This window comes from Manis pentadactyla, chromosome 18 (genome assembly GCF_030020395.1).
Source record: "Manis pentadactyla isolate mManPen7 chromosome 18, mManPen7.hap1, whole genome shotgun sequence".
NCBI lineage: Eukaryota > Metazoa > Chordata > Mammalia > Pholidota > Manidae > Manis > Manis pentadactyla.
This window is the reverse complement of record NC_080036.1, coordinates 3,025,860-3,053,359: the sequence shown is the minus strand read 5'-3', so window position 1 is coordinate 3,053,359 and position 27,500 is coordinate 3,025,860.

The following is a 27,500-nucleotide window of genomic DNA, read 5'->3' as shown; positions in this document are numbered from 1 at the left end:
GGCCACGACGACGGCCAGCCGGGGCCCGACGCGCGCTCCGGGCACGCGCACCGGGGCGGGACGCCACGGGGGGCAGAGGCGGGGCGGGGGAGCGTCCCCTCGCGCCCACTCGCGACGACGCCACCGGGCGAGCGGCGGCAGGCACGTAGCGGAGCGGGGCCGCACGGGCCGGGAGAGCGAGACACACAGGGGGCGGGGCGTGGGACCCCCGGATCGGGCAAAGCCGAGACAGGTGGAGAGAGGAGCCGTGGCCGTCGGAACCCCGCGAAGGCGGGGGGACGGGGGAGGCGGCCCGGGGGCTCGAGAGCGTGCCTCAGACCTGGAGCGCGCAACACGGGGTCTCACCGCCAGAGGCCTCCGCGCACGAGGGCGGTCCCGCGGCACCCAGGAAAGCAAAGCGGCCGGGCCTCCGTCGAACCCACGGGCCACCCCAACCGTGCTGGCGGCCACCACGGCCAGCGCCGGGACGCCCGCACGCCACCGACCCACGTCCCCGTGGCCACACAGCGCCCGACCGCCGCACGGAGCCACTCCCTTCCAACGCCGGGTGCCGAGAGCGCCTCACGCGGAGACGCCACGCCCCGCCGTAGCCACGGCACGGCCGCGGACGGGGCGGGCAGCGACGCCCCCCCCTCCGGGACCAGGGGCGCTTTCGGCTCCCGGGACAGTTAGGCGGCAACACGCCAGGAGCAGGTCGCATCTGCGGAGGCGGCTCGGCACTGCCGGTGGCGACGGGGAGGCGGGTCGTGGGGGTGCGCGTTCACACCAAGGGCGGAGCGGGCACAAGTCCAGACGGGGGCCTCGGGGCACGGCCGGGCGACCGGGTAAAGCGGGCGCGGGATCCCACCGCCCCACGCACGAGGGCGGTCCCGCACCGCCCAGGATGCCAGCAGCCCCCTCCGAGGCTCCCGCCGGACAGATCCCAACCACCACGAGGGCAAGGGCCCTGGGTTCTCATGTGAAGCGCCCACTGCAGCAGCAGCAGCAGCAGCAGGGCGGCGAGTGCCGGGCCTTACTCGCCGCCCTGCCCGTCTTCTCTCCACCCATCCGGGCGGGCCCACTCCAGGACCGCGGCCCCAGGGAGACGCCCCCGAGCGAGGCGGCTCCTGCTTATTACACCACGTACCTGCCGAAAGCACCGCTGCTGCCCGTTGCAGCTCGGGACGCGGAGCCGCTCGCAGCGGGGTGGGGCGGAGGCTCGGGGACCCGGGCCCCGTCCTTCCTTCCTCCTTGCACCACACCACCGCGCCTGCCTCCACGCGTGCCGGACGCCCGGCCAAGGCCCGCGGGACCCTCCCCCGATTCCCAAGGGGGAGGCGCGGGCCGCGGTAGGCAAAGAGCGGCGCCCAGCTCCACCCCCACCTGCGGTAGGTAGGGGTGGAGGCCGGCGGACTCCCTCACCACGGGGGGTGGCAGGGAGCTCTGCCCACTACGCGCAGAAAAGGAGGGGCAGCGGCTGGGGGGTCCGGTACCCCAAGGCACCCTCTCGGATCGCTAGAGAAGGCTTTTCTCACCGAGGGCGTATCGCTCCCTGACCCACCAGAGCACCACGGCTCGGACCCACACACGCGCCGGCCTGACACGAGAAGGGCCAAGGCGGTGTCGGTGGCTTTTGCTCACGAGGGCGTGGAGTGAGGAGACGTGGAGGCGGGGGTTCTGCGGTAGGGGTAAAAACAAAAAAAAAATAAAATAGTGGGGAAAAAAAAAAAAAAAGCAGCACAGGCCGACGGCATGAGCGGTCACTCACGGCTGGGGGCCACGAGCTTGTGCCTGTGGGCCTCAGGCTCGCCCTTTTGCCTCCCTGTTCTCGCGTGCCACTGGAGGCGCACAGCGGCAACTCATCAAACAAAGCACGCCAGAGAGCTAACAAAAGGAGCCAGTGAGACGGTAGCCTGGCCAAGACGGCCACGGCACCCCCGCGTCCTTGGCTCGGCCCACCGCAGCAGTCACACGCCCACGCGTCTCGCCAGCGCACCAGCCCCGACGGGGACGGCGCCCGACGGAGTCGGCCCCCCCGCGGCACGCGAGCGGGACCGACGAGGCACCCTATCCCCGGGCCGCACAAAACCCCCTTCCCCCCAACACACCCCCACGGTGTGTGGTCGGGGAGGGGCACGGGCCGGGCGTGCCTCCCTTACCGCCTCGACCCCCCACTCGTTCACGGGAACTTCTGCAAGGCACTCACAACTCCACTCACTCCACTCCACCGCGGCAGCAAGCCGAGCAGGGGAAGCTTGCTGGGGGAAGGGAACGACACCGCCACTCGGCCTCAGGCACCTGACGGGCGACCTGGAGCGCTCCAGGAGCACCACAAGAGGACCGAGCAACACACGCCGGCGGGACCCGGGAGAAGGGCTCGCCGCGTGGCGGCGTGGCGGCCTCCCTCCCCTACCACGGGAGAGAGGCCCGCCCGCCAGGACACGGCCCACAGGCCAACGCGAGGGTGTCCGCTGCGTCCAGGGACCCCGGGCCCGCCCACGCCGTGAGGCAGAGGGCGGGAGGACGAGATCGGGCCGGACTCCGCACGCCCCTGGCCTCTCTTCCTTTCTCACCCACACCACGCAGCCCAGCAGCAGATGGGGGCGTGCGCGGGGACAGGGCAGGAGGCGAGGGGCCCCGCGCGCGCACAGCGAGAAGAGCAGTCCCGTTCGCTCCGAACGTCTGTCCCTCGCTCCGGCGCGGTTCAGGCCCGGCCCAGGAGAGCGCGAGATCGCCACATCGATCAGGAGCACACGGGGACGACGCCCCCGCCGCGTGTGGGAGGAGGGCAGCCCGCCGAGGCCAGGAAACGACGACGGGGCCTGCTTCCCCCGGAGTCGGTGCAGTCGAGAGGACCCCACGCCAGACAAGCGCCCAACACACGAGGCACAGAGCCTCCAGGGTGGGTCGTGGGGGAGTCCATCACGACACAACCGCAGGCAGGCGGGGAGAGCACCACGCAGGACAAGAGGACCCGGACACGCGCGCACGCGCACGTCTCCTCCTCCCCCGCCGCCCTTGGGTCACCAGGCACCGTGAGGGTGCGCACCCAGATCGGGACCTCCCTGGGCGCACGCGACAAGAGCCAGCGCACAGGCACACGCGGGTGGCGACCTCAGGGAATGCAGGAGCGGAGCCGGGCATCTATCCGGCCGCACACGCTCAAGAAGCCCGGAGCCGTGCCACGCACGTCCAAGAGAGGTCCCAGAGTCCCTCAGCGACCAGCACCGAGTGACAGGGTGTCAGCACCTCTCTGCAGGTACAATCGGACCGCCTCTCGAGAGAGGAATCACAGGGCCACCCCACGGACAGCGGGGTCCCCCCATGACGAGCGCGTGGCCTGTCCCCACCGGGCCCAATCCCCCCAGCATCACACCACTGTCACCAGGGCTCCAGGGCTCCCGGGGCCATCTGGTCGACCCTTGGGGGGGGTTGGGAGGTTGAAGTGGGCTTGCGGGAAAGGGAGGGGGAGGGGGAGGGGGAGGGGGAGGGGGAGGGGGAGGGGGAGGGGTCAGACAGTCGGCGGGGCGCGGGTCGGTGGGTGACAGCAGGGAGGCCCGGGGACACGCGGCAGCGGCAGCGGAGTCGGGGTCGGGATCGGGATCGGGATCGCGATCACCCTTCCCTTTCCCAGCCGCCGGTCGGTCCCCACATCCGGGAGATAAGTCGGCGGGAGGGGAGGCCTTCAAAGAGACGAGACTTGTGTAAAAGAAAGGAAACAATGCCGGGCCGGCCGGGCCGGGCCGGTCCTTCCACACATACGGAATGGAGGGGCAAGGGGCCGTATCCCTCTCCCCCAAACGTGAGCGCCTACAACGAACGGATCCCACACGAGGGACCGCGGGCAGGCCCCTGGAGCCCCACGAGGACCACCCCGTACGCCACGGGGCCCAGCCCCACCTCCGGAGCCGGACGCCGAGCCGAGCGAGCGGAGCGGGGCGGGGCGGGGCGGGGCGGAGGCCCGGGCAGACGTGTGACACGCACGGAGGAGGGCCTGGCCACGGAGAAGGAACAGAAAGGGCGGCGCGGCACAGCGCGCGACCACCTCTCTCTCTCTCTCTCCTCCCTCCTGCGTCTACGTCTCCCTCTCCGCCGCAGCCGTCTCGGTCGGCCGGCGGGTGGGTAGGTGAGTGGGTCCCCGCGGGCGGAGGGACACCGGCGCTGGCTGCTAGTCGACCCGTTCGGGCGGCCTCCCAGGGCCCAGGCCACCAAGGGAGCGACCGAGCGTGCGTGGCGACAGTCACCACCCGAGAAAGCGAATCCGCGGCCCCAGTCTCCGGCGAGCGCAGAGCGCGCCGGCGTCCCGGCACGACCGGGCCTGCAGCGCCCGCTACCCGCGTCCTCCTGGAAGTCCGCCTCGGGGAACCGTGGCCACGTCCTGTCCCTTGCCCGGTGTCACCGCAGCTCGAGAGGGAACAGGCCGCATAAAAGCGGCCGGCAGGTGGCGCCCGACAACCGGCGCCGGTCGGTCCGTCAGCGGGACGGATCCGGATCGCAGGGCCGGCGAGAGCTCGCCACCGGCCGCCGTGAAGGTCCCCCATCCATCCGATCCCGGGCCGCCCCGGGGCTCCCACCCACCCACCCACCCGCACGTGAGGGTAAACACAAAGGGAGGAAGGAGGACACCCACCAACGGAAACTCATCCCATCCCACGCTCTCGCCTAGGAAGAAGGAATACCGTCAGAAATGGCCACCCACCCTGAAGTACAGGTTTCGGATACTATTTCGTCCTCTTAGAAAAGTAAATAAATAGAAAGGCAGTTCCCCGGTGGCGGTCGCCAATAGGTTCCTCACCACGGTATAAAGGTCATAACCAAGTGCGGGCAAAGGGGTCGGTTTGTGTGCATACCGAGGATCAGAGCCTAATTTGGCTACCTACCCAGAAAACGAATTAAGATACGACATGAAGAAAACTTCCACCGTCAACGTCCTCCTCTGCGAGAGTCATTCCAGAAGCGGATCGTCAGAAAACCTCAACAAAGATCCTGGCGGCGCCGTGGCAGCTGTCGCTGCCTTCATCCCGCCGCTTCCTGGCCTCGCCGTTGGAAGGAAGGAAGAAGGAGGTATCTAAGCGGGCCCGTGCGTACAGTCCAACAACGGACTTGACTGCATCGCTATTGTCGGAACTCAACCCACAATCAGGAGGAGTGCAAGCCGCAGCGCTCCAAAGTCGTGAGACTGTAGACTATCTACCGTGAAAAGAACATAATGGGATGTGGACCGTTCCCAGGGATGCGCCGTGTGTTTTCTTTCATTCGTCTGATTTCTCTCAAACCGTTCACGTGCAGTTAGACAATATCCATCCTGTGATGGATAAGTTTTCACCAATGCCTAGGGGGTAGGTACCTCGCTGGTTTTCTGGGTTTCACCGGACAGGGCCGGTAACCGTAGGTCTGCTTTCGCCCTGTGTCCGTATTCCCATTCTGTGAAGGTGCGAACTCGCCGTCTGATCAGCCGCAGTCTGCTAAAACCTACATACACAGGCTTTTAGGTTACTCTACAAGAAGTTATGTCAGAGAGAGAATCCATCTTCCCGTGTTCTCTCCCGTCTGCTATACCTCTATAGCTTTTCTTCTTCCTTTCCTTCCTAATGACAGCCCTTTCGTAGAATCCGTGCCTCATATCGAAAATCACCGAGTAGCGTCCTCCTTTCCGAGCGGTAAAGATACCTCAAGACAAAGGCCGGGCACAGAAGCCACAGGGCACACATCTGCAAAGAAGCCAAAAAGCTAATAACCCCTTTCAAAGAATACGGCTCCTCTCTCACTCACCGACTTCACAGTTGCCCGTATGGCCCCGGAAGACGGCGGCGGCGGGTTAGCCAGAGACGGGTAAGATTCCTCACGGGAGGAACAACCTATAAGGCAGGCACAGGTCGCAGGGGGGCGCCATCAGGCGAGAAACTGGGGATCCACGGAGGTGAGGCTTAGAGCCTCCCCCCCCACCCCACCCCCCCGACCCCCCGCCGTTTGGAGAGGAATCTTCTGCGTCCGTGGATGTTCTGTGCCCCTTGTCTAGCTCGGATTAATACTCAGTCTACAGGCACAGACCTGATCGTCTACATTCGCCCTCCCTCTGACAGCACTAAACTATGTCTCCTGCCTTCGTCCTGCATCTACCGACCACTTCAGCATTTTATTAAAAACTGAAAATAAAAAGTAAGGAAGGGAGAGACATGTGGGATTCACATATAAATCGAGTATAAAAATCAATCGAAACCATCATAGCCGACTGGACGGTTGAGAGTTCACCAGGCGTGATCAAAACCGAACGCGTCCGTGATAACGACTGCCCTTAGCCACCGTTCACCAGGTAAGAACTTAGTCACTGGGTAAGAACTAGGTCACCGTGGAACACCTTGTTCGTCATGCTGCAGAAGATGGGAGACCCTCGAGGATGAGGCTGGGGCTTGATGGATGACTGCGCATCGAGTCCCCTCCACAGAATGTTACCGCTGTTAACAACCATCCGATCGACACATAGGAGAGGTGCCCTCTCAAAAAAATAAGAAGAATAAAAAATAAAAAATAAACACTGATCAGTGAGCAAAACACTCTCTGTAAGGCCATTCTTTAAATATTGAGGCTCCTGAAGACATGCTGACGGTTCCCTGCCAGACGTAATCGTACAACTAGAGCCAGTGCAAGAGGAAAGGTGAAATAGGAACTTCTCAGGACCAGAATGGTCGGAGCTGAACCCGGAAACAGCTATCGTCTGAATATATGCTAAGATGATCTCCCGAGAGAGAGCAGCATTCACGTAGCAGACGGCATTAGCAACGCAGCACGTGTGCAACACTTGGTAGGACGACAGATGACCGAGACTTGGTTTACTTGAAGAGCGTGGCATGACCATACGTACCCCTGATAAGCTCAGCTTCCGGTGGTGGTTGGAGATGGCGTTCCCAACAAATCTAGGGCAGAAGCAGCCGTCTAGGAATCCCAGATCCCGCCTTGGGGCGGGGAGAAGACTTGACTGTTCCTTGGGATGGTGTAAGAACGAGTTCTTGGAAGCTCGGAAAGAGCGCCCCGTGTAAGCCGGTGAGCCAGCGAGGCTGTGAGCTCAAATCCCAAAGGAAACCACCTTCTTAACCAGGGCAGTATCGCGAGTAACAGTTTTTGGCGAAAGGCTTGGGTTAAGGAGGTTGGATGGATGGTAGGGGGGGGAGAACTCGGAGGGAGATGGTGGAGAAAAGAGCCGTTTCCAGAATCTGTGTCACAACGGGAAACTGAGGGGGGGTCGGGGCTGCCAGGGTGGGAATTGGGGGTAGCGAGGGGTGTGTCATCGAGTGGGTTTGCAGGTGCGCTAAATTAAAAAGACATTTTTCGACAGGCTGTCACCGTACACGTGCACACAGTCCATTTCCCCTCTTCGTTCCTTTTGCTCCTGTCAGCTTCTAAACCCTCAACTCTCCTGAATATCGAGAGCTCACCTTCCACCTTACATCACAGACAGTGCTTCAGCCATCAGTTTGCAAGCTCTCTCCTCTGGGACCTCTCAGATTTCTGCAGGTGAGCTGAGGGACACAGAGACCCTGTCCTCGGGGACATCATTACACGGTTTTGTCCCCCTACCTCCAGAACCGGTGTAATGACTGAATCCTTCTCTCACCCACACTCGAAAGAGGTCTAACTCCTGGGAGGACTCACACGTTCAGCTCGCCTTTCCGGCGCAGGCCAAGTTGGAACTGAGTTCACCTGCAGCTGGTGTGACAGCCAACGTGCCGTGTAGGTAAGTTATCACTTTTATGCTCTTCTTTTTTGGTCCACTTGGGCTCTCACTGACCTGGCATGCCACGTGGCCCTCTCCCTGCAACGCTGCTTAATGAGGAGAGAGAGCTAAGGCAGGAAGGAGCAAAAGAAGCTAAACTGTGCACCAGCTCCGTGACACGGTACCTCAAGAGGGCATTTTAGTAAGTCTGTATCATAGCACAGTAAATTATCTCTCTGAACGAACTTGAGGGAAACAAGTGCATTCCCTCCACTCCATAGGTCCTCAGCATCGAGTCCCCTCCACAGAATTTTATTGCTGTTAACAACCATTTGATCAATACATAGGAGAGGTGCCCTCTCAAAAAAAAAAAAAAAAAAAAAACTAGGCTAAAATCTCTTGGACGTAAACATGAGCGACTTCTCCATGACCATTATCTCCCCGGGGCAAGGGAAACAGAAGCAAAAAAAAATGAACAAGTGGGACTATACCAAGCTGAAAAGCTTCTGTACAGCAAAGGACACCACCCATAGAACAAAAAGGCATCCTACAGTATGAGAGAATATAGTCGTAGGTGACAGATCCGATAAAGGGTTGACCTCCAAAATAGACTAAGAGCTCACGCACCTCAACAGGCAGAAAGCAAATAATTCAATGAAAAAACGGGCACAGGATCGAAACGGACATTTCTCCAGAGAAGAAAATCAGATGGCCAACAGACACAGGAAAAGATGCTCGCTCCACATCGCTCATCACCGTCAGAGAAATGCCATTTAAAACCACAATGAGCTATCACCTCACACCAGTCAGGATCGCCACCATCCAAAAGACAAACAACAACGAATGTTGGCTGGCGAGGTTGTGGAGAAAGGGGAACCCTCCTACACTGCCGGTGGGGATGTATATCAGTTCCACCATTGGGGGAAGCAGTATGGGGGTTCCTCCAAAAGCTCAAAATAGAAATACCATTTGACCCGGGAATTCCACTCCTAGGAATTTACCCTAAGAACGCAGCGGCCCAGTTTGAAAAAAGACAGATGCACCCCTATGTTCATCGCAGCACTACCTACAATAGCCAAGAAATGGAGGCAACCTAAGTCGTCCATCCGTAGATGAGTGGATAAAGAAGATGTGGTATGTAAACACAGTGGACTATTATTCGGCCATGAGAAGAAATGGTGCTAGAGGGTATTATGCTCAGTGAAATAAGCCAGGCAGAAAAGGACAAGTATCAAACGATCTCACTCATCTGTGGAGTATAAGAACAAAGAATACAAACTGAAGGAACAAAACAGCAGTCGACTCACAGAACCCAAGAATGGAGTAACTCGTTACCAAAGGGAAAGGGACTGGGGAGGGTGGGTGGGAAGGGAGGGATAAGGGGGGGAGGAAGGGGAGGCATTACTATTAGCAGACATAATGTGGGTGGAGGGGCACGGGGAGGGTCATACAACACAGAGAAGACAAGTAGTGATTCTGTAGCATCTTACTACGCTGATGGACAGTGACCGTCGGGGTGGGGGGGAGGGGGCGGACTTGGTGATGGGGGAAGCCTAGGAAACATAATGCTCCTCATGTAGTTCTTCATTAATGATATCCCCACCCCAAAGAAAAGGAAGGGAGGGAGGGAGGCAGGGAGAAGAGAGGGAGGGAGGAACAGAAGAGAGAGAGAGAGAGAGAGAGAGAGAGAGAGAGAGAAGAGAAAGGGGGTGGAAGAAAACAGAGAAAGAGAAAGGAAGGGAAAAAGGGAAGGAGAAAGGATGAGAGAGAGAGAGAGAAAGAAAAGCAAAAGAAGGAAGAAGAAGAAAGAGGAGGCAGAAGAACAGGAAGAAGAAGAAGAGAGAGAAAACAGCAAAGAAGTAGAAGATAGAAGAAGAAGAAAAGATGTAAAGAACAAGAAGAAAGAAGAAGGTAAGAAAGGACACCAAGAAGAAAGAAAAGAAGAGCAAGAACAACAACAACAAGAGCAAGAAGAAGAACAAGCACAAGGAGTAGCATTTTCCTCTGGCATTGAAAGAAAAGAGTAAGCACGCACATACACGCAAGCACGCATGCATACGCTCACGCGTTCATAGGCGTGCGTGCCCGTGTACCCATAGACACCTATACCTGTGAGTCCACGTGTATGTATACCACCACACGGTGGGTGTTCTTTGTAAGGACACGTTTCTCTTCCTAAAGACTTAGGGAGGGACAGGCAAAGTCACCGGAATCGCCACAGACGGCCTTGTCAGGAAACAGGAATAAAGGAAAGGCTCCAACCCCACGGAGACCTCGTCGTGATGTCGGCCGATGGACAGACGCACGAACCAAACCGGCCTGAACCCAGCAGAACTCCGGGCACATGTGTTTGGCAGGAACACAGAGAGGAGCGGGCGGGAAAGAGAAGAAGGCCGGTCAGCGTACTAGAAGGGCCCCAGAGAGTAAACCAGTGAAAAGATAGAAAGCGCCAAGGCCAGGAGCAAGTTGGCCTAGAAGTGTGAATACTCCCCAGGCAAAGAAAAGCATCTCAGCCGTAGCCTGTGCTTTCCTCGTGTCAGTGAGCACATACCAGCGTCAGACTGACTTGAGCACCTGCCCAAAGGCCCAGCCTCTTCAGGAAGAATTCTGTCTTAAAGCTAAGATTGCATTTTAATCAAACCGATGGCGCCTCAGCCCCCACTGGAGGCAAGGCAGACCATCTTGACTGATATGTTTCCACACAGAAGCTGATTGCCCAGGAGAGGGATCAACGAAGTATATTTTCTGGAGGAGGAGGAGGAGGAGGGAGGGAGGGAGGAAGAAACTTAATGTCTGAACAAAGATGAATATTCTGGGGGCACTTTGGCCGGTCCGCAACCGGCCCGGGGTCGCAGCACTCCTGATCATCGTCCACTGCCTAGCCTATGAAATAAAAACCAAAAACCCGACTCTGAAACCGTAGGTGCGCTCCTCTCTCTGAGGTCGCCTGCACTTTCTAAGCTCATGCCTTCAAACTTTATCTCACACTCCCCTCTCTCCAAGTGTACACTTGCTCTCTTCCAATAAAACGGAAACCTCTCGGGGCGAGGGCGCCCCTCCTCCCTGAGGTGGCCTGCACTTTTCCTCTCTTTCAGTCACTTACAATAAAACGTTTGGTCTGCTGCTTCATTACCGTGTCTCTGCCCTTCCATTCTTTGTGGCGGCAGAGGCAAGAGCCGACCGAGGAAAATACACAACACCCCCGCCCTACCCGCAAAGGTGTGCCAAGGCCACTCAAGGGAGGAAAGCCCTGACCGACTGCCTCCCTGCCCAAGGGGATCGGGGCGGTCAGACATCCACGCCCTCCTGGAAAAAGACGCCAGGGGCGGGGGTCGAGCCAGCCAGCCAGCGAGCGAGCAAAACCAACCTGCGGGACAATCTTCACCAAAGCCCCTTGACCTCACACATCACACACACACACACCACCTGGAAACGGGTCCCCACGCTTCCCCCGTGCAAGTGCAGTGTGCAACCGGAACACCTGGGACACGCTTTTGGGGGGTGGGAGTTGGGGGGGTGGGCCGGCCCCCCAACCCACAAACTCCCCTTCGGGCCCTGCACCCTCCTAAACATGCCCTGTTTCTTGAGGCGGGCGGACACAGGGATCCCGTTCACCGGGCCCGGCTGCTGCTGGTGAAGCAGACTCCTCCGGTCCCTGTCCCAGGCCTCAGTCCAGTCCCCTCCTTCTGGCTCGCATCGGTCAGGGCTCACGAAGCCCTTTGATGTCTTCTGACATCCATCTCCACATCTCTCCTCTCTCTCTCTCTCTCTCTCTCTCTCTCTCTCTCTCTCTCTCTCTCTCCCTCCCTTCCTCCCTCTCCCTGTCGGTCCCCAGAGAGTTTTGGATTTGTCAGTGGGCAGCAGGGAGGAGAATCCTTGAAACTTGAAAAAGTTAAGCAGGCGCGCCACCTTCCGTCACCAGAAACCATGGGTCTGGAGGCTGTGACTATCTAGCCAAATCATACTCAGCTCATTTTACGTCCTGAGGAGTTAGCTTCATAACCATCCTGTTGGAAACCCTGTGACCGATGGGACAGAAAAGTGAGTGACAGCACCATTGGTGGCCAGACACAGCTGAACCAAAATATGTTAGAAAATCCCACGGGTTGAAAGCGAGGGCTCCGAAAAATCACTGCCAGCCCTCAGGGTAATGACGACCTAGAAGAACTTTGGCCACTAGGAGGAGCATTCCAACTAGAATCTAAGCAAAGTCTTCCAGATCCCAGCATAGCCTCGAAGAAAGCGTCGTTACAAAAAGCGAATGACAAATAAGCCTTGAGAGGATATGTATGAGGGGAGAAAATATGGGGGTGGGGAGATGTGAAGTCAGTGTGGGGGAGAAAGGAAGGACTGTAATGCTGAATGTAACTCCAACTGCTACTTTATTCCTTTCCACGGCCACCAAGGGGAAATCTGGTAGGGACCAGAGCCGGTAGATAGAGAGAGCATCCTGGGAGGACTGGCAGAAGCCCACATCTTTGCCGGAAGCAGCTCTTCCGAATCTGTGTCTGTAGGGTCCAAGCAAGGCAGGGAAGTAACACTGTCTCTTCCTTTCCAAATCCAGACATATTTGTTAAGGAGGAGCCTTGGTCTCCCAGGAATAGCCACTGCCTTCTTACCATTTCTTTCTTTCTCTTTCTTTCTTTCTTCCTTTCTTTCTTCCTTCCTTCCTTTCTTTCTCTGTCTCTGTCTCTCTCCCTCCCTTCTTTCTTTCTTTCATTGTTTCTCAGAACATCCTACACCTGGGCTTGGCTTTCTGCCTACCTGGCACCTATGGCAGGGTGGGTGGGGCGTCCATTCTTCCCTGCTGCTGTCTCTGCCAGTGGCTCTGGAGCCTAGGAAGGTCATGTCCTCTGCACCCTCTTTGGGGAGTTCCACTCCTTACACCCAATGGGGTGTTTTTCAATAGTGCCAAAGATATTTCACCTCTGTCCTGGCTGGAAACCGACAAGATATTTTCAAAGAAAGAAGACTGAGTAGTTTCGGAGTCACAGCTTGACAAGATCGGAAGGTGATATTCAGCACCCCCTAGGAGTTTTCTGGTGAAGGGTCTTCTTGACCCTGAAGGACAGTGAGAAACTAGGTACCCAGAGGGAAAGAACCCCATGGAGGATAACGTAGGTGGAGAAAGCTAGGAAGCCTTTCCAGTGGCCACCCGATTCTTTGAGTTGACGATGCCAGGGTTCTTGTTTGTGAAGTCCAAGAATGAGTTTCACAGACACCCAAGGTAGGAGAGCCAGGGAGAGGCTTTCTTTGTTTAGAAATAAAGTGAGAGAGGTGGGGGGGGGGGGGGGCGGAAGGGGCTCTTGGCTCACCCCAGGAGGGAACAAGAGAGCCTGCGGTGGTGTGTTGTCTAGGGGATTTAGAGGCAGTGGAGGATTTTTGAGAATTGAGGGCTTAGGGTGTGGACTTGCACCACCTGCCCTGTGCTGCCCTGCCCTCAAGATGGGCCGGCTGGGTTGCTGTCTGTCTGCCAGGGCTGTTGACAGTGAAGTCACGGGTTATGCTGAGATGCCTTTGCCGAACGCTCAAAACATTCAAGGCCGAGTCGCTCCTGGCCTTCTGACCTGGAACTGATCTCACTGAAGATGTCTACATTCCTAGTCTAGTGTCTCGACCCTAGAGAATTAGTGTGACCTCGACTCTGCATACCGCTGAACACAGAGTTTCGATAGGGACTTGACATGGATTGTGACATGGCTTCGACCGTGAATGTCTTGCCTTGCTTTCTCCGGAGGCCCTCACCCTACTCTGTCTAAGCCCACGGGTCCCTGTCTCATTCCCCCCTCTACAGATAGAGACCCTAGCTGCTGCTAGGGAAAGGGGGGCGACGACGACCGCTCTGGCTGCTTCATGCTGAGAAGGGGTGCACTAAAGGGCGCAGTCAGGTCTCCATCAGCGGTCAGTTGAGGAGGCCCTCGGAAGACGGGCACTTCTATTCCGGGTTCCATTTCTATGACTATTTGCAGTTTTATGGCCTCTAGGCAAGGTAGAACCAATGGCGTTATGAGGTTAAATAGCAACATCTGCAGTTGGATCTTCCATTCCGGAAGGACCAACGTGATGAGATGAAGAATGCGTGGTGGAATATGGGAACCGGAAAGAGCGAAACTTTAATAGAAATGATGGGGGGAGAAGAACAACAACTAACACATCTGGAGAATCGTAGCCAGATATTTTCTGGGGAAACTAGAATTCTGAATTCAGTTTATGTTGTCCCCATGACTAGTACTAGGATGTAGTACAGATAAAGGCCGCGTGATTGAAACGATACTACTCTCCCCTAGAAAATAACTAATCTTTGGCTCGATTATTTGCATAAACGCATCCAGAAGAGCAATCGATTACGTAGGCTTTTTTAAATGGGCTTTGCTGGCACTTTTCACAAGGAATTTCAGATGGAACTTTCAAAGGCCCCGTGAGGCCAGATAGCCAAGCCAGACTCGCCATCGGGTTTTGCCTGCAGTACCTGTAGATTTGGGTGAATTCCTCCCTTCTCCAGGTCCCCGAGACATCCTGAGGTTCCCGTACCTGCCAGGAGGTGACCTTCCTCAGTCACCTCGTCAGGCTGCTGGGAACCCTATAAGCAAGGTACCAGGCCTGTTCTTCCAAGGGGCTTTGTTGGCTTTTGTCAGGTCTACCTTAGTTCCTTAAAGCTGTCCGTTCCTATCTGAGTTTACACACGTGCCTCTCAGGTATCCCATTCCAGTCAAAGCCTTGCGAATATCACCAGTGTTTTTAATGGGTCCTCTTACAGGGAAAGCAGATTCCTATTGAACTCATGCAAATAAACAGACTGCCAGGAAGTATCAAAATAGCCACGGAGAGTTTTTAAATTCTGGAGGGATCAGGTAGAAAGATAAAGTTTCAGTTCTGCTTATACAGGCAGTCATTTACTAAACTGTTGGCAGCTTATGGGCAACACTCGAAACAAAAAGCCACAAAATCATCTTCCTTAGTTTACGTAGTCGTCCTAGGTAACTAATACCTGTTCTGCTGAAATCTAGCTCTTGACTAGCTTAGGAGTAATAAAACAGTGACTAGAAATGACAAAAGACTGACAAATGACAACGGTTAAAGATCTGATGAGAGAGCTTACCCTAAGACAGTGGACATGAGGAAATTTGGATTATTTTTGTGACACAGAACATTCAGTCACAAAGTTTAGCATCATTCCCTTTGGCAGTGCTCTCCAGGTAAATAAATAAACAAATAAATAAATGTGTGCGTGCGTGCGTGCGTGCGTGCGTGTGTGTGTGTGTGTGTGTGTGTGTGTGTCAGTCAGATAAATAGGCCAAATTAGCCAAATATTTTCCCCGACGAGGAGAAAAAATTCCTCTGACAGGTTCCAGGGGCCCTCGGGAAAATATCAGAGTTAAGTAGAGGTATAAGCACCTTTTTGAACTTGATTCTGGGACGCCGTCAGAAGGAAGTTTCTTCGGCACTTGCCTCAATAAGATGATACGTTGCCAAGAAGCAATACTTATCCACTTAACCAGCATGACCACAAAATACCTCAAAGGCAAATACAGAAGGTTCCACAGTCGTGAGCAACGTTTAGCTTTTAGTCCATTTACTGGGGGGATCTCATTTTCTTCAATACTCAGACGACTCCTTGAGACTTGAAGCATGAGAAACTGCTTTGATAAAACAATTAGAAAACCTTTTGCAATCTTTCAACACGAAGAGCAGCAGACTAACCGTTTGAGAAAACATTGTCTTTTTCGCCGAAAACAAAATTCGAATTTTGCCGTGTCCTTGATATCGAGACTCATTTGCTTTTATTTCACAGAGCATGACCATATCCGTTTTTCCACAAGCTTTCCACAACTTTCCTTACACATCCGTGTTCTCCCTCTTTAAAGAAACAGCTGTACTTTAGAACAAAGTTACTTCCTTTTATCCAAAGACCCGTTTTTTGTTTTTTTTTTTAGCATGCACAAATGTTTTCCTCATGACTTCAAATACTTTTAGTTAAAATTCAAAATCGTTAGGAACTTGCAATTTTCAGTGAACACTGAGAAGTAGGCTATTGTAAGCCGTCACACTAGCCTTCTTTAGATGGACAAATTTATGAGCACCTTGACTAATTTCTGGAATCGTGTGCTTTAAGGCACAGTCCCACTAAGCACAGAATATGTCTGAACTGAGCAAAACTTTAAGATTTTAGGTGACGACAAAAATTCTCAGGCAGGCTGTCGGTGGGATTACACACTGCGACACACAATTAGTATTGAGCTGTTCGCTTGCTACACACTTAGCCGACTCATTCTTCACTATGCCAAACCTTGACTGAATGTGAGACAGAGTCAAGCCTCTAAGCATTTTATTCTGGGAAGATTTAGCAGATAACATCCACCTAAATGACTGCAGGTGAACGTAGGCAGCTGAAAATCCCAAGGACACGTCCCTTTCGGTTCCACTTAAATTAGCATTCACGCTTCACATCTTTTATTGGAATTTTCTGGAAGTTTTAGAACGCCCAATTTTCACAAGCGCTTGTCTGTAAATCCATTTTATTAGTACCATCCGGAGGTAGAAATAGATTTCTCATTGACCCACTTAGACACACACACCAACATACAGATTGAGATGTAATGTACTACAGCTAGCAATACTTTTCATGAGAGAACATATACACAGACAGACAGATAAACCGACACAAAGATTTGAGTTACTAATATATCCAATTGCCTTGCTTCCTTTTAGCTCATTTGACCCAAAGTGTCTCAGTTCTCAAGAATACACTCTGAAGGTGAGCAGTTGACATAACTGGGTAAAGGTTTCGACGGCCCCAGACTAACAGGGCTGAATGAAGGCTCTGAAATGATAGGGACTGTGTGTGTCCAGGGGGCTGGAAATAAAATGCAAGTACCATTCTAGCACCAGTCACTGAAAGCCAGGCCGTGCTGCGGAAGACAGATTTCTTCCGTTTTGGGGAGTCTAGTTTAAAAACAAAAGAGAACCTCCAAAATTTTGAAGATAATGAGCTCGATAAGTAGACTAGGTTTTCACCAAAAAGATTTAGAGAACGAGTCCCCTATTGTAGTAGTTCACAGGACTTTTGACTATTTTCTTTCCTTGCATTAAAATAGATTTGGCTGCATCACCTTATCAGACTGTCTACTTCTCTTGGGGGCCAAGCCTCTCCGTTCGAGAGTTTGTATTGAGGTCAGGCTTGTGGGCAGAAGAGAAGACACTTCTTCCTTTTCAGGCTCTGGGGACCGACATCCCTCCCAGTTCTTTAGAAAGGCAAGCCAGAGGCGTGTGTGTCTGGCTTTAACTTGAAGAGGAAGCTCCCACCTGGGAGAGAGAAAGACAGCCGTGCGACACACCCGGTCGGTCGGTCGGTCCGGTCGGTCGGTCGGTCCGTCGGTCGGTCGGTCGGTCGGTCGGCCTTTTCTCTGTGGGAGGGCGTCCCCTCGCTTCGCCCTGGAGCCTGGAAAGATTTAGCAGATACCATCCACTTCAATGCCTGCCGGTAAACTTAGGCAGCTGATTGTAGCAAGGACACGTCCATTTCGGTTCCACTTAAATCAGCCTTCGTGCTTAACATAACATCTTTTATTAGAATTTTCTGGAAGTTTTAGAACGATTGGTCATCACCTCCTCTGCCAGGCCCACTGGACTTGAGCACTCCTTACCAGCGTGGCCTGCACCTTGCCTCGATTCCCCTCTTGCCTTCCCACTGAGCAAGAGTCGCCTCGGAGCTCTGGATCTCGTGGGACCTTACCAGTGTGCTCCTCCTTTACGCCTTTTGGGAGTTTGGCTAGTTTTTGTGTACCCGCCCAGAAGTGGCACTCTTAGAGGATGCCAGGTAGTCAACAGTTCCCCTAGTTCCGTTGGATGCCTCGCTGGAAACTGGTTCACCCAGAGCCAGAGAAATGAAAGTCCAGGAGACTGAAAGTAGACCCGAGTGTTCCTATCCTATCCCAGTCTGGAACTCTGGGCTGCTGCTGCTGCTGCTGCTGCTGCTGCTGCTGCTGCTGCTGCTGCTGCAAGTCCCGTGTGTCCCGTCCACGGTGACAGCACAGCACGTCAACCTCACGCATGAAAGTAGATGACTCTCCCGATGAGAGGTGGAAGCTGACTTTCCTCACCAGAAATGGTTTACAGAGTCAACGTGCTAACGTGTAAGAGGCAGAGGCAGGCACCAAGAGAAAGAGACAAACAGTTCCTTCCGTCACTTGCAGTTTTTTTTCACTAGATCGTAAACTCCATAGGAAGGAGAACCATTTCCTTAGCTCTAATGCCTGGTCCAGACTAGCGACTGAAAACATATTTGGAGTGAACTGAACTCTGCATTGACTTTTTTTTTTTTTTTTTTTTTTTTCCTTTGGTGTTGTCGTTTAGGTCCTTGGAACGCGGCAACCATTTTCGTGGCATTTCAGCAAGATGTCTCCACGGGATTACCAGAACTCCAATTTTGACTCTGATGTAAAATGTACATGTAGGTGCATTAAACTATCCGGGTGCCAGTGAGTCTACTGCAAACTCTTCCTCTCTGATTCTGATGCTTGATCCTTTAAGAGGCAGTTTTCGCACGGCTGCCCAAACGGCCTACATACGTGAGGGCTAGATGTGGACAAGCTTACTGAGAGTTCATAGGAAATCTTTCCTTGTGAACATTTTACTGACCCGGGTATTCGTCTCGTTGATTTACACTGCACATACCAGACAGGTAGGGTCTTTAAAAGTCCATATTTCTGCTTTGCTTTTCACGTTGAAAGAGTCCCAGTATTTTGGCCAAAGTATATACTTCAGGGAGTCCTTTTTTGTTTTTGTTTTTTGTGCCCACCCACCAGCCACCCCGTACACTGTATTGACATCCGTGAAAAGTGTATCTCACATGTGTGTGGGGGTGGTGGGGGTGGGGGTGGGGGCGGGGGTTCAAAGTGCACATCCAAATATTGGAAGTCTGATACACTGCACTGTGTTCTGGAATAAGATGTAATATGCTCGCACCAGGATCACACAGACGGTATGCATCTGTAATAACTTCTCTGGAACCTATTCTATAGATTAAGATTCTTCTATTCAAACAAATACAAATATCAGATACGCTTCAGAGGAGTTGATGATGCTAACGGTCTAAGATTCAGAAATGAGAGGAGGCAAAATTACTACCTCTGAAACTTGGAGAAACGAGGCACATAAATATCCGTCATGTAGCTGATAGGTATCCAGGATAGCCACACAAGATCGACGTCAAACCTCCATGGGGGTGGGGGGGAAACGCTTTTGAAAGGTGAAAATAACCCGCGACTCAATGGCACAGCACACAGGCTGCTGTCCATTTATGCAGACACTTCCTGTCAGGAAGGATGGATCCAAGATCTGTCCATGAAAACCAAAGCAAAGGAAAGACTCGTGGATACCAGAGCAGACAAGAAGCACACACAGCAGAGGTCGAAACATGCGTTCATGCTAGAATCCAAACTTCTGATTGCGTGCCGTGTCACTGACGGAGGGCTCGCTGGAAATCCAGACGATGGTGCAAGAATCCGGGAAGGGTGATTCACAGGCGAGCATCCCGGAATGGTCCTTTTCCCCCTGACGAGCTACTTCCTCTCACCAGTCACCCGAGAACTGTACACGGAAACAACCTTGAGATACCGTGGCACTGCCATTCGATGGGCGGACGTATGTGAAAATCTAACCGAACCCCGATGCTTACCACGTTGCTGAGTTTGGAGCCGTGGGCTCTCTCGTCTCTGCTGGCGGCAGGGAGACTTCTGCGATCACCTCGGAGAGTGGTCCGCAACACCTAGTTTATTTGGAGATGCCAATGCACTCACCCATCCTGTGGGCATCGTAGGCGACGGTCATTCTCGCCATGCCAACTCTCCTCACGGAGACGTGTCCAGAAAGTTCACTGCAGTACTGCTGTTTTAACTGTGGAACCCTGGAACCAGTGCCCATTAGCAAATGGACCGTGCAAGAGGTTTGTTTGTCATCTTTGGTTGCCGACACGAATGAGTACAAGGTACGTGTATTACTTTGGCTTCCCCTCAGGAACCATGATGAGTTAAGAAATGGCCAAGCGATGTGCCCTGTGAGAAGGTTTCGTCGTTTCAGAACATGCCAAGCAAGACTGCTGTGACACATATACTAAAAGCCTAAGAACACACACGGGAAGGGTGAACACCCCAATCTGGCTCATGTTTACCTCCGCAGAAACAGGAGGCAAATGGGCTCAAGTGATGCACGGGAGGCCTCCATCGCCTCTGCCACGTGTTACTTCTTCCTGAAAACATATTCCATATGAGAAAAGTGGGTTTATGAAAGCTGAGTGGTGGTCGTTCTCCACACATTTTTGATATGCTTGCTACTTAACAACAGAAACCAAAATTTTATAGATTAAGGGGGAAAAAAAAAACAGGAAGTGATGTCTCGGCAAGCTAAGAATCCTTCTAAGTGTCACAAAAGCCACTGGCAATAATAAATACAGGAAACATCTCTGTATGCAGGAAAAGTGGGACGTATGCTTTATGCTTTCAGTCAAAGAAGGTATGAGACACAGAAATGCATTTTCACTGGGGGGGGGAGGGGAGGAGGAAGGGGGTTGGAGGGAGAGGGAGGGGCTGGTGGCAGAAAGGAAAGAGGGAAGGAAGAGAGGAATTGAGAGAGGAAAAGAAATGGTGTCCTAAAAGTGTGAGAGGCTGGTTCCTGAAAAAAGGAAATCTTTGGACGAAAGCTGAACATAAAGAAGAAAGTTGCAGAAGGGCTGTGAAAAGGAACCTTGGGAAAAGAATCGACGTGTGTGATCAGGCCAGCTACGATCTAAATGAGTTTCTTTAAGATGATTTTTAATAGCAGAAGTAAGCTGGCACAAGAATAAAATCTAGTTTTCTCTGTGTCAGGAAGACAAAGTGTCCTGGGACTATTGGTCTGCTCTTCCTATGTGAGAGACTGTGAAAGGGCTGGTGTGTGTGTGTGTGTGTGTGTGTGTGTGTGTGTGTGTGTGTGTGTGTGTGTGTGTTGTGTGTGTGTGTGTGTGTTGTGTGTGTTGTGTGTGTGTTGTGTGTGTTGTGTGTGTTGTGTGTGATGTGTGTGCATTGCCTTTAAAGGCATCGACTTTTCAAACGATTTTCCTGTGCTGGGTGTTGCCTTCATTGGGTCTTTCATTCGTTAAGAAAATGGAGTGTGCTTCCTAGTAAAAGAGCTGAGTTTTGCCAGCAACCGGGTCCCCTCCCGTATTTTGCCTGTGAAGACTTTCATTGTCCCTCTGGGCACACAGACAGCCAAGCATCTTTTTTCACAGTGTAGGAATGAATTAGCATGAGAATGGCCATCTTAAGGGCCAAAGAGCCGTTTTCTGAGTGCAGGACTCAGGAAAGGAGGAACTGGGTAAGGCTTGATAAACAGGTGTTGAAGAACAAGTTAATCATGGACACCGGGTTGCGGGCGGTTGCGACTCTGGTCAGCTTATCTTGCTGAACCACCCTAACATTTGAGGAGTGGTCTTATCTTGCTTTTGCTTAACCCCCAGGATGTAGCACAAGCCAAAATTTATGGAAAGTTACTGTGAGTCAGTGCTTTTCGAAAATGCCATAGAAACCCCTGGCTTTGAGTGCTCTGGGTCCTTGTGGAAACCCGCTGCGTCGGGCAGACACTTGGACCCCAGCTAGCTGGAAATAAACCTCGCTGTGTGACTTGCATTATCTTCTGTCTATTTGAAGAGGTGGTGGTCGACTCCGGACCCTAACCACAGTTATCCTAGTCTACGGAGTGTGTAAGTAAGTGCGAGTGAGAAAGAGAGGGAGAGGGAGCTGGAGAGGAGAGGGGGAGGGAGGGAGAGGAGAGGAGAGGAGAGGAGAGGAGAGGAGAGGAGAGGAGAGGAGAGGAGAGGAGAGGAGAGGGCGAGGGGGAGGCGGAGGGAGGGAAGAAACCAGAAACCTGTGTTGATACTTCAGACAAACTTACTCCAGTCCAATTCTAAGTGGCTAAACTGGTTTTGATTGTGTGAAGTTTCCACGGGAAACACTGTCCGACAAGATAGGCCTACAAAGCTTTCTGTGTGCTCTGTTTGTAGGTAGGGGTCCATCACTGCTTTGGAAATGATGTGGAACTCCTAGAAATCGGGAACGTTCTAGTCTCATCGGATCCCTGACGATGATGATTCTGTTACCCCACGATACGGCTGTCATCCAAACGGAGGCTCCCGTGGAAGGAACGAAACCTGGGCTTTGGGGACATGCCCTAGCTGACTGGCCCACCAAGGTGGCAGCAGCCACCGAATCCATAAAGCTGGTGGCCCAGGTGGATCCAGTGCATGCCTCTCTCCTACCAGCACACCAAACCCGATCCGAACCCCCTGGCTGTCAGACGCTCGACATCCTGATGTCTCTGCGACACAGAAGCAGCCTGGTCCCGACTCAGAGAGACATGAAGACGGGCTCCTTGGTGGGTGGGTGGGTGGGTGGGTGGTTGCAGACATCCACAGTCGGTCAGGGCCGTGGGAAACCCAATCCAACCCGGACAGTTTGTGTGCTGCCCAAAGAGACGGCTCAGCTCACCCCCACCCACAGAAGTTCTTTCCAACCTCACACGTTGACATATGTCCAAGTACTTCCTGTGATGCCCCGTGGAGCCAGAGCCCAGGGAGTCGACGCCTGGATCCGTGTTAACTAACCTTTAAACCCCCCACCCCCACCCCCCAAAATAAAATATAAAATAAAATGAAATGAAATATTACAAAGTGGGGGTGGGGGTGGGGGTGGGGTCAGGGGGAAGGCTAATCCACCTAGTGACCCGTCCGTCCGGCACTCCCGATCTGCCATCTCCGATTCCGCATGACTAGGAAGGGAAGCAGCCGCCGCTGCCATCGCAGAGCGGACCGCTTCCACCTAAGGGTCCGGACCAGGCCTGTGTGTCCTGAGAGATTCACAACCACCCTCCTTCGTATCCCTTAGATTTCCTCTCCTGTCGTCATCCTTCTGAGCACTGCACATGAGGCGTGGGGTCCCGGAAATCTCAAGCCCAGGCACCCTCCTGAAATGCCTAAAACGGTGGGGTTTCATCGGGCTGTCGCTCTTATACCAATAAGGGCCCTGAGGGATCCAACCCCGACTTAGGGGAGACGGCAGAATGACGGTCGGGGTCACGGGGCTCGTGGATGAAAACCGTCTTACCGACGGTCTGTGTTGCTCTACCGTCACGGGTGCTTGGTGTTATTTCATGGAACCTTCGTACCCGTTGTTCCTCGCCATGATGTCAGCCTGGGAACGAAACCACAGACAGCACAATGCTTGCCTGCTGGACAGAGCGAATGAGCCATCTAGGCCTTTCCCTGAAAAAGATGCTCTTCCTTAAGGAAAGGAAATTGAGGATCCCTGATGAGGACAGTTGACGGATAGATAGTATAGTTCATCCTCTTCTCTCTCTCCCTCTCTCCCCCTCTCCCTCTCCCTCTGTCTCTGTCTCTCTCTGGCTCTCCCTCCCCGCTCCCCTCAGCCCCCACCCCCTTCCTCTTCCCCTATTTCTTCCTTCCTTCCGTCTTGTCTTGTTGCTGCCCTGGACTTGTCACGGGCCGGGAATATCTCATCTCATCCGAAGTCATGTTTCAATCGCCCTCCTCCGAGGGGCATGACCTCCTTGGGAATGAGCTTTCCTAGCAACAGGGGACGGACGATGCCCTGACCATAAAAGGGCCTAGGTAAAATAGAAACATAAAACACACGTTACAGCTCTACAAAAGATCGTGACGAAAAGGGGGAGTGGGGGGCTGGTTAGGAAGGGGTGAGACAGCCAGCCCAAATCAAGCCACAGGACAGAGGGCTGCGGAACGGGGGCCGGGGGGACAGGGAGAGGATGCCGCTGGCCACCGGCTAGGCCGGCCAGGGGCCAGGTCGCTCGGTGGCCAGCTCCACATTTCTGACATGCAGTCGTTGCGGCCACTGTCCAGACGGACCCCAGAACCACTGCACCCCCCGCCCACACACCTTGTGTGGGACCAGCGTCTGGCCATCCCCCACGAGTCGTCTACCAGCCTTGTCTATGGACTGACTGACCAACCAACCACCCGTTCCCGGGCTCGCCCCGCTGGAGCCAGCCATCGTCCCAGGGGAAGGGAAACGACTATTTTTTTTTTTTTTTCCCCCTGGAGGCGGGTGTCCCCGGCCCCGCACCCTCCTAACCACGCCCCGTTTCTTGAGGCGGGTGGACATAGCGTTCCCGTGAACCGGGCCTGCCTGCTGGCGAAGCAGACCATTCTCGTCCCCATCCCAGGCCTCAAGTCCAGTCCTCCTCCCGGCTGGCTAGCATCTGTCAGGGCTCAAGAAGCCTTTCCGTCTCCGAGATCCGTCCTCTCGGTCGCTCTCCTGAGAGTTCTGAGGACTTGTCAGCGAGGAGGGGAGTTTGGCTTTGCTCATCCCCACCAAGGGTACCCTAGAACATCAACTGTTCTGTTCGAAAACACACTTGGGCCAAGGTCCCTGGCCAGCAGATCCCCTCGGCTTGAGGAAGTGATCTCTGAATCAGGCAAGCACGCCACCTAGTGACGAGAGAGAGAAGAGAGACGACAGAAAGGGAGGGTTTTTCTCAAGGCAGGGCAAGGAAGGAAGGAAGGAAGGAAGTCTTCCAAAGAAAACGGTTGTTATTTTTATTATGATTTTGGATGGGGTCACCTCCACGTGGGGACGAAAGTCTCCTCCTCCATCTCCCAGGTGGGTGGTTCCACCTTCTTGTGGGTGGGGAGGCATCCATGACCTATGTCTCTGACCGACCCAGGCTCAACCAGAAAATTCCTGACTGTCTGTCTCCCTGGCTAGAGTCGGGGCTGGGGTGGGCTGGGGGAGTGGGAGCGACCATGACGTGAGGCATGAAGCCGCGCTGCTGGGGTGAGTCCGCCTAGCCAAAGCGACCCCGCTGTCGGGCATGTGTTTTTCTTGCCCTTGCCCGCAGGTCCCAGAACGAACGGATCGAGCGGCCAGGGGCGGCAGGGCGGGGCCGCCGCCGCCACCGCCGCCCCCCAGCCTCAGTCCCCGGGCAGGCTGACGGTCACATCCGGGTCCCGCCCCCACCCCCACCCCCACCCGTTCCCCTCTGCCCTCTTCTCATTCAGAGGAAGGGGAAGGCGGGAGGTCACCGAACAGCCCTCCCTGTGTCGTCCACAAGCATCTCATCCCCTTGACCCCGCTCCGTCTGAGATACCAACTCGGCTTTTCCCCTGTGCAATTTCCCCGGGGACCAGGAGTTTAGTTCACCCCCCGGGGCCTCGGCACGAAACCCCCAGCTTTCGGTTCCCACCGAGTCAGCCGGGCTCACTCGGGAGTGGGGGAGGGGAGGGTCAGGGACGATCGACTTCAGCGGGCTTCCTTCAATCGCTCCTTTCAAATGCAGAAACTTCCCCCCGGTCCAATTCAATGGGAGCATTTGACTTCCCCCTCGGGGCTTCTCTCCATTGAATGTCTCTCTTCAACTCCCCCACCCACAGGCTGCAGCATGCAAATGGCGGGGGGTGGGGGTGGGGGATGGGGGATAAGGGCGGGATCTCTTGAGATACGCCCCTGAAAGCGGAGACCGAACTCAGCCTCCCTTTCGTAACCCAGGCAACCCCGTGAACCCTTTGAGAATCCTGGGCGTGGAGGCTGACGCCATACAAGATGTCTTCCCTGGAAGGGTCGGGGTGGGGCTGTGGGGGTGCTGAGGGCGGTTGGTGTGTGTGTGTGTGTGTGTGTGTGTGTGTGACCATCCGAGTCAAAGGGGTTGGGGAAGGGAGGGGCCGGACGCGCTTTGCAGATCTCGTCGCCGGTTCGCATTCCTAGGCCGTACCCAGGCTCAGAGGGAGTGATCAGGGCCGAGGGAGGCCTGGCAGGGGGTGGCTCCTCCACCCTGGCTTGTGGGCCCAGAGATCACACTCACTCCTAAAGCAACGCTGTTCTAGGACCGGGTTTTCATCGTCCATCATCTTCCAGATCGATGGGGCTCCCGGCCCCCACCGCCACCGCTCCCCGCGGGAAGTCCTTGGTGTCATCCCACACGTTCACGGTGTTGTTTGGGCAGCCACATCTGGGGAGGTCTCTCTCCCTGTGCAGTAGGTGAAACTGTCAGGGGGAAGCGTTGTGTATTGCGCTCGGTTTTGGTCCCTCCCCGCCGCCAACAAGAATCGAAGGGCAGAGACACAGTCATGAAGCACAGTACAAGTTTTATTGATAGTTACCTAAAGAGTGAAGAAGTGTGGACGGCCTCAGGGAGGAGAGGCAACCTGAAAGGTTTATTATGTTTTATTGAAAGAGAGCAAGTTGGAGAAAGGGGTGGCTGAGGGAGCCATGCCATTCAAGCTGTGTAGCAAAACTCAGGCTGGAAGAAGACCCCCACGAAGCAGGGGCCTTTGCAGCCGGCTCCCCCTATTACCCACCTTGATTTCGCTTTTTTTTTATTATACTCTTGGCCTTGCTTTGACCTGCCTTTTCGCTAAGGGTTAACTAACCTCTGCCGAGCAGTGTGGAAAGGATGAGAACATAAGTTTCCCAGGAGCTTTTCAGGACAGTGCTCCTGAAGAACGGAACACGCCGGGGCCCAATGGCGATCTCAGCATAAAGTACCGAAACCTACCGTCAGTCAAACATTGACCACCCCATTTCCACTGAGAATACCCCCCTTTTATTGTTACCATGCTAGTGAAACTAGTGATGGAGAGTTTTATAGAAATAGAGTTACGAGAGAATATTGACTTGAATAACCCTGTCTGACACTTCATCAATCTTCTCATCTTTTCTTCCTTCCCTCTGCTACTTCTATTAGCTTTTTTTCTTTCTTCCTTCCTTCCTTCCTTCCTTCCTTCCTTCCTTCCTTCCTTCCTTCCTTCCTTCCTTCCTTCCTTCCTTCCTCCCTCCCTCCCTCCCTCCCTCCCTCCTTCCTTCCTTCCTTCCTCCCTCCCTCCCTCCCTCCCTCATGACAGCCCTTGACTAGCATTTGTGCCTTACACGTGAAATCAACAAATCCCATAATTTTTCAAGAAGTAAAGATACTGCAAGACAAGTGCTGGGCCTGGAAGCCACAGGGCATACATCTGCCAAGAAGGAAAAAGCTAACCTTTTCCAAGAATATGGCTTCTCTCTCACTTACCAGCTTTACATCTCCCTGTATGGCCCCGGAAGATGGCTGGCTAGCCAGAGACGGGTAAGATTCGTCAAGGGAGGAACAACCTAAGACAGGCACGGTCGTAGGCAGGGGGGCCGGCAGGCAAGAAAATGGGGACCAACAGAGGGGAGGCTTAGAACCTCCCCCCTCCCCCCACCCCCCAGGGTTGAGAGAAACCTTCTGCAACCTTGGATGTTTTGCTGCCCTCGTCTGGTTTGGATTAAGACCTAGTCTATAGGCACAAACCTGATCATCGACACTTGCTCTCTTACCGCACTCAATCATGCCTTCCTTCTATCTATCTCTTGCATTTACCTACTACGTCAATATTTTATTAGAATTACATATCAAGTATAAAAAAAAAAAAGAATAATCGTACATCATACTTGACTTGATTGTTTATAGTTAACACACAGAAATAGTTTCTATGATATGAATGCCCTTGCATCGTTCACCATGTAAGAACTTGTTTAGTCCCTTCGGTAGTGGAGTCATGGCGACCTGTGTCTTATGTCAGGGAGATGTCGGTATCCACACAGAGGAAGGGGAAATGTAGTTTGCTGCTTACTGTGCCCTACAGAGGGGTGTATAATGAAGATATGAGTTTATGATTTTAGATTGATTATAAATTTATTAAAACTTGTAAGAATATTTTTGTGGGAAAGAAAGAATCCTAGCTCACTGTGGCAGTAGGTGACCTGAATTTCACCCTAAGCTGATAGAC